We start from the raw sequence: 7,454 nt of genomic DNA, 5'->3' as shown, positions 1-7,454 counted from the left end.
TAGCTGGGATTACAGACATGTGCCACCACACCCGGCTAATTTTGTATTTTTAGTAGAGATAGGGTTTCTCCATGTTGGTCAGGCTGGTCTCGAACTCCCAACTTCAGGTGATTCACCTGCCTCGGCCTCCCGAAGGGCTGGGATTACAGGTTTGAGCCACTGCACCCGGCCTATCCTGTCTCTTTCATTTCTTTTGATCTGGAATAGTTCTTCACTTTTCTTGTCTCCGTGACCTTTACATTGTTCAAGATTACAGGACAGTTTTTTGTGTGTCTGATGTTTCCTCATGGTTAGAGTTAGGATATGTGTTTCTGGCAGCAGTACCACAAAAATGACACTGTGTTCTTCTCATTGCCTCCCATCAGATGGTATGCAATGTAGATTTGTGTCATTACTGGTAATATTAACTTTGATCACCTGATTAGGGTGATACCTGCCAGCTTTCTCCACTGTATGTTATTCTTTTTTTTTTTTTTTTTGAGGTGGAGTTTTGCTCTTACCCAGGCTAGAGAGCAATGGCGCGATCTCGGCTCACCGCAACCTCCGCCTCCTGGGTTCAGGCAATTCTCCTGCCTCAGCCTCCTGAGTAGCTGGGATTACAGGCACACGTCCAGCTAATTTTTTGTATTTTTAGTAGAGACTGGGTTTCACCATATTGACCAGGATGGTCTCGATCTCTTGACTTCATGATCCACCCGCCTTGGCCTCCCAAAGTGCTGGGATTACAGGCTTGAGCCACCACGCCCAGCCCCACTGTATGTTATTCTTTTCCCTTTGCAGTTAACAAGTATTTTTAGGAGATATTCTGAAATGATGTACATATCCTCACTTTTGCCCTCTAGCCTCAGCATCCATTAATGTTTCTTTGCTGAATTAATTATGATGATAATGATTGCCAAATCATGATTATATTCATTTATTAATTTTCGAGACAGGGTCTTACTCTGTTAGCCAGGCTGGAATGCACTGGTATAGTCACAGCTCACTGCAGCCTTGACCTCCCAGGCTCAAGTGATCCTCCCACCTAAGCCTCCCAAGTACCTGGGACTATAGGCATGTGCCACCCACACCTGGCTAATTTATTATTTTTTTTCTTTTTTTCTTTTTTGGTAGAAATAGGGTTTCACTATCTTGACCAAGTTGGTCTCGATCTCCTGGGCTCAAGCAATCCTCCTGCCTTGGCCTCCAAAGTGGTGGGATTACAGGCGTGAGCTACCATGCCCGGCCTAAAGAGTGATTTTTTTAATTCCCTCGTTCCTTCTCCATTTATTCATTGACACTCCACTGCAAGAAAATGTTTTTTCTCTTATCTTCCTTTATTTATTCTTTTTTTTTTTTTTTTGAGATGGAGTCTCACTCTGTCACCCAGGCTGGAGTGCAGTGGCCTGATCTCAGCTCATTGCAACCTACACCTCCTGGGTTCAAGCAAGTCTCCTGACTCAGCCTCCCGAGTAGCTAGGACTACCGGCAGGTGCCACCACACCCAGCTAATTTTTGTATTTTTAGTAGATACCAGGCTTCACCATGATGGCCATGCTGGTCTCGATTTCTTGACCTGGTGATCCTCTGGCCTCGGCCTCCCAAAGTGCTGGCATTACAGGCATGAGCCATTGTGCCTGGCCTTCCAATCTCGTTTTCAATCTTTCTACATTTGTAACTCTCTTCTCCAATAGTGAGAATCCCATCTCCCATTGTTCCCAATACATTTACTTATTGAATCATGTTATGGGCTGAATCATGCCCCCCTCCAAAATTCAGGGAAGCCCTAATCCCCACTACCTGAGAATATGAATGTATTTGGCAATAGGGCCTTTTAAAAGGTGATTCAGGCCAGGGGCAGTTGCTCACACCTGAAACCCCAGCACTTTGAAAGTCAGAGGCGGGCGGATCACTTGAGGCTAGGAGTTTGAGACCAGCCTGGCCAACATGCAAAACCCTGTCTCAACGAAAAATACAAAAATTAGCTGGGTGTGGTAGCACACCTCTGTAGTCCCAGCTACTCAGGAGGCTGAGGCAGGAGAATTGCTTGAACCCAGGCAGCGGAGGTTGTAGTGAGTCATGCCAATGCACTCCAGCCTGGGCAACAAAGCAAGACTCTGTCTCAAAAAGTAAATAAAGAAAGATGTGATTCAGTTAAAAGAAGGTCATTGGGCTGGGCCCTAATCCAATTTGACTGGTGTCCTTATACAGAAGAGGAAATGTGGACACAGAGGAACAAGCAGGGATGCTCACATGCAGAGGAAAGGCCATCTACAACCCAAGGACAGAGGCCTCAGAAGAAACCAAACCTGCCAACACCTTGATCTTGGACTTCTAGCTTCCCAGACTTTGAGAAAGCAAATTTCTGTTGTGTAACGCCACCCAGTCTGTGGTGTTTTATTATTGCAGTCCTATCAAACTAATATCGATCCATCCAGCCAAAAGCAACCTCATCTAAAACCAGCACCCACAAATATTTTGTGATTGCCAGCCTGCCTTAAGCAAGTTCTAAGAAGCACGTATTTCTGTAGCAATCTCATTATCTATATAAATTCAGCCCAAGATGGTGGCTCACCCCCTGTAATCCCAGTGCTTTGGGAGGCTGAGGCAGAAGGATTGCTTGAGCCCAGGAGTTCAAGTCCAGCCTAGGTAACTTATAGTGAGACCCTTGTCTCTACGAAAAAAAAAATAGCTGGGCATGGTGGCACGTACCTAGAGTCTCGGCTATTCAAAGGGCTGAGATGAGAGGATGGTTTGAGACTGGGAGGTTGAGGCTACAGTGAACCATGATAGCACTTCGCTGCACTCCAGCCTGGGTGACAGAGCAAGACTCTGTCCCAAAAAAAGAAATAAATAAAATAAATAAATAAGTAAATTCAGTATTCTCTGCCAGCCAACTACCTGTGCACAATCTCGGTGTGCTTGCAGGGACTGGTTTGGTCTCAGAGTTAAGGAGCCAGTGGATTTTGTCACAATATATGTTCTGTGCATGTGGCACTGTGACGGACCTTATTCATTCTGAAGATCTCACTGATGGCTTGGCCAATCCGCAACACCTACGGTGCGTATTTACTGAGCACCAGAGAGTACAATCACTGACAAGGAAACCAGCTCAAAGCTTAGCTTCTTCCTTAAAAAGTCATTGCTCAAATTGTGACCCCCTTAGGAAATGTGCTTTAAATTGCACCACCATCTAACCTTAACTTATTCAAAATTTCAGAGATCTGAAAAATGACTCTGGATCATAGACCCCCAACTCCTTTATCTCACCCATTCTTATTCCTCTTGGAATTTATGTCCCGACTTCACGAGTCTAAGAATGATTGCTCTGGCTGCCTGCACTGTGCAATCTGCTGGGGCCTGGAAGCCCCAGCTGTGCTTTCTCTGCCTCTGACACCTCCCCTGGTAATAAACAGAGCTCTACCAGAGTTTCCCTAATGACTTCTGCAGCAATGGACAACACTGCCACTCATTAATAGTGGCACTAGCACTATGGGGCTAGTGGAAACAAATGTTTATTTGGTTCCAGAAAATTAGGCATTCCCACCATTAGACACTGTCCACAGAGGTCTAATGGTAGGATTGGCTCATTTACAAAAATGAGCCAATGGTGAGAAGCCATTTACAGAAAGAGAAGCTTATTTTGCTCAAACCTCCACTGTAAGGTGAGGTGGTTAAACCTTCTGCAACAGCAACACACCATGGCTGAATCTTAGCCTGGTCTCAAAGAGCTGCTTCCTTAGGGGAGTAGAGAAATTATACCCATGCCTCAGAGTGAGAGAACAGATGCCTGGAAACCCCCCTTCCCTACAATTCTCTGGTACTTTGCTAGCTTTTACAGCTAAGCTGCTGTGATTCTCACTATGTCTGTGGAAGAAGGTTATCATGCATCCTTCTGGGTTCAAATTCACTGTGTCCTCAAGGGCTCACTGTGGGTCACGCACTGTTCTATGTTGTTATATAATCTCAGTACATTTAATTCTCACACTGAGGTGAATTCCTCACTTTTCAGATGGGAAAACTGAGGCTGTCCTGGGGAAACCCGGGACAGGATAAGAAGGTAATCCAAGGCCGGGCGCGGTGGCTCAAGCCTGTAATCCCAGCACTTTGGGAGGCTGAGGCGGGTGGATCACGAGGTCAAGAGATAGAGACCATCCTGGTCAACATGGTGAAACCCCGTCTCTACTAAAAATACAAAAAATTAGCTGGGCATGGTGGCGCGTACCTGTAATCCCAGCTACTCGGGAGGCTGAGGCAGGAGAATTGCCTGAACCCAGGAGGCGGAGGTTGCGGTGAGCCGAGATCGCGCCATTGCACTCCAGCCTGGGTAACAAGAGCAAAACTCCGTCTCAAAAAAAAAAAAAAGGAAGGTAATCCATTCTGCATTCAGATCCAGAGAGGTCAAGTAACATGCCCAAGGTCACACAGTTAAACTGCAAAGGAACAGGAATTCAAACACAGGCCAAGTGCCCCCACAGCACGCAGTCTGGCCCCCCAGGCTATATTTTCGGTAATGGTTAACAATAATTACATGTATATAAAGTGTCTTCCTTCCAACATGCAAAACACTTCCAATAGGTTTTCTCATTTACCTATGGTGTAACGCCTTTCTAATCTGGAAGGATGAAGTCACAGTGCTTCAAATTACCTCCTTTAATGCATAACAGGGGACTACATCTTCAAATTTGGGACAGAACGGAAATAAATTAATTTGTGAAAGCATGCGGCCCCAAGGGTATTGACTTACCTAAGGTGGGGTGGGGGAAGACAGGCCGGACGGAGGACACAATTTGGGGAGGTTGACGACACCATTTGGGGAGGTTGCTTACATTAGCCTTCTTGGTTTACCTGATTTTATGTGGATGTGATCCCAGAAAACACAACAGAAAGATTTATGCCCTCAAAGTCCCTATGCCTTCTCCTGGGGACAAGAACAACATTCTCATCTGATTCTCAAAAAGTCTCCCCAGGCACACGCACACCGTTACACGCACACCATTTCTGATTAATTCGGCTTGGCTTCAAGTCCTTCTGCAGTTTCCTAGGGCTAAAGGGAAGCTGAATTCTTCCCAATTCCCTTCCTCGTGTCCCCTAAAGGCAATCCTCCTATCACTGTTCTACAGAAATTCAAATGCAGAAGAAACCAGGGAGGCAATAAGATTTCCAACAATTGCATGCCTCAAGCTTTTTTCTTTTTTTTCTTTTCCTGCTCTCATTCTGCTGGATTTTCCTTCTCTTAATCTATAGCTTTCTGTGTTTATAAAGCTGTTGACACCAACAAAGTCAGTCACAGAAAGAAATGCACATCCTTTTAATGTTCTTTTATCTTGCTAAGGACATGAATTATGCTCATGGAAGCTCTAGCAAGGTACTCTTCCTGTGAAAGCCTCCTCTTTCTCTAGTCTAGACTCTCCTCGGAAGAAGACCCCAAATTTGCAAATGTTTAACGGAGAGGGGAGAAAAAGCTGTAAAAATTATTTTACAAATCCTCCAAATTAAAGCACAATTCTTGGCACTACCCCTTCCAATGCCTTGTCTCTGTGTCTAAGAAAAGGTTTCACTGATTTCTAAGACTGAGACCCCCTCTCTATGGCAAGGAATGGAAAAATGAACACCCAAGGATAAAGCCTGCTGAAGGAAATACAGTTCTGTACCATAAATAGGCCACAAATTACATTACTTGGGTAATCTAGATGCCTGGGGAGGTAGTCACTACAACATGCTCTCTCTTTAATTCACAATTTAAGATGCTTAGCCATCAGGCCAGGACAGGACAAGAAGATAGTCCATTCTGCACTCAGATCTAGAAAGACAAGCCTGGCTAATAGTGACCTTTCTTGACTAATAGACTGCACTTTTGAAAATCGCATTGTATAGGAATACTTATTGACCTCAAAAAAGCATTATTCACAACATACTGTTTAAACAATACCAAAAAAAGTAATTACCTTAACGGGCCCTTTTCTGAAACAGCATCCGACTGAGCTGATTCAAAAGAACTATTAACAGTTTAGGTAAGATGAAGAGAAATAAAACCACTGTGGCACCCAAGGGCTAGCAAGAGTGGGAAGCTGTGACCACCAAGAGGCTCAAAGGAGCAAGGGGAGGAAATGAAATTTCTGGCTTCCAGACGAGGGGCCAGAAAACATATTCCCAAGCAAGGAAGGAGCAAGCAAAATCCTCATTTCTCTCTCTACCCACCCACCTATCTACTACAGGTATCTCTCACTGGTTGAACTCAACTAGAAGGCTGGTAGCAGGAGTCCAGGTAATGCATTTTGTAGATATGCACACAGCAGGCCAAAGAAGGATGAAGAGTAGATGGGGAACAGGGGAGCAAAAAGAGAATAGTCACCTGACCCAAAGTGGCACCCAGTCACTTCCTATCACATCATCTTGTCTTGTCATTGCACTTACCATTTTTATTTTCTTTTTTATTTTTCTGTCCCTCTCCCCGCTGGAATGTAAGCTCTTTGAAAGCAAGGAATTTGTCTGCCTTGTCCAAAACTGTATCCACGCATGAAATGTTGGAGGCCAGGAAGACTGCGGAAGGCATCCTCATGGGTGAAGGGTACAGGGTTTCCCAGTCCAGGTTTCCAGAGCCTGAGTGGGGAAGGACATCTGTATTGGGCAGGGGGTGGAGGCAGAGAGAGGAGATGTCTATGTCAAAGGGGATTGATCAAACAAGTAAATAAAAACAATGAGAACCTCATTCCCAGAGAAGGAAGCTACAAACACAGAAAGGGAGAAAACTAGAATCAGCCCTATAATGATTCATTGGAATTGGAGGTACTGGTGGAAACTCATGATTTTCAAGATATGTGAGTAGATAGATGTACAAATAAATATAGACATAACTGTGTGTGGGGGGGTGGGGGGTGGAGGGGTGTTCCCAACTGTAACTATGGAGAAGGCCTTGGAACAAGATACCCTAATAGCAATAAGCACACTTAGCACTCAGGTCTTGGCTTCTAAATACCAATTTCCATGAAGTGGAGATTAAGTTCAATTGAATTAAATTGAATGGAGCTGAAGATTAGGTGACAGTTGTGTATCAATGGCAATTTTTCAATTTTGATGGTTATACGTTGGATACATAGGAGAATGCCCATGTCTGTAGGAACTACAAACTAAAAGTATTCCGGACTGATGACGTATCAAGTCAGTACTTACCCTTAGGAAAAGAAAAACAAAAATTCTGTAATTGGAAGTTTTCTATTAGTTTGTGATTGTTTTCAAAAATAATCTTAATTAAAAAAAAAAAATGCACTTACATCCCTAGCACCTAGAACAGGTCTGGCATTCCAAGTGCTCCATAAATATTTGTTGAATTAATTACTGAAGGACATAAACAGTTACAACAAACACATGCTTAGAAAAACACACATCCAAATATTAACAGTGGTTTTTTTGGAGGGATGGGTTTATCACAGATAATTTGGGTATTTTTTCACTCTGTGCTTTTCTGTTTCTTA

This window comes from Cebus imitator, unplaced genomic scaffold (assembly GCF_001604975.1).
Source record: "Cebus imitator isolate Cc_AM_T3 unplaced genomic scaffold, Cebus_imitator-1.0 Scaffold54, whole genome shotgun sequence".
In the NCBI taxonomy this organism is placed as follows: domain Eukaryota; kingdom Metazoa; phylum Chordata; class Mammalia; order Primates; family Cebidae; genus Cebus; species Cebus imitator.
The sequence above is the reverse complement of the archived record's forward strand: the minus strand, read 5'-3'. Positions refer to the sequence as shown.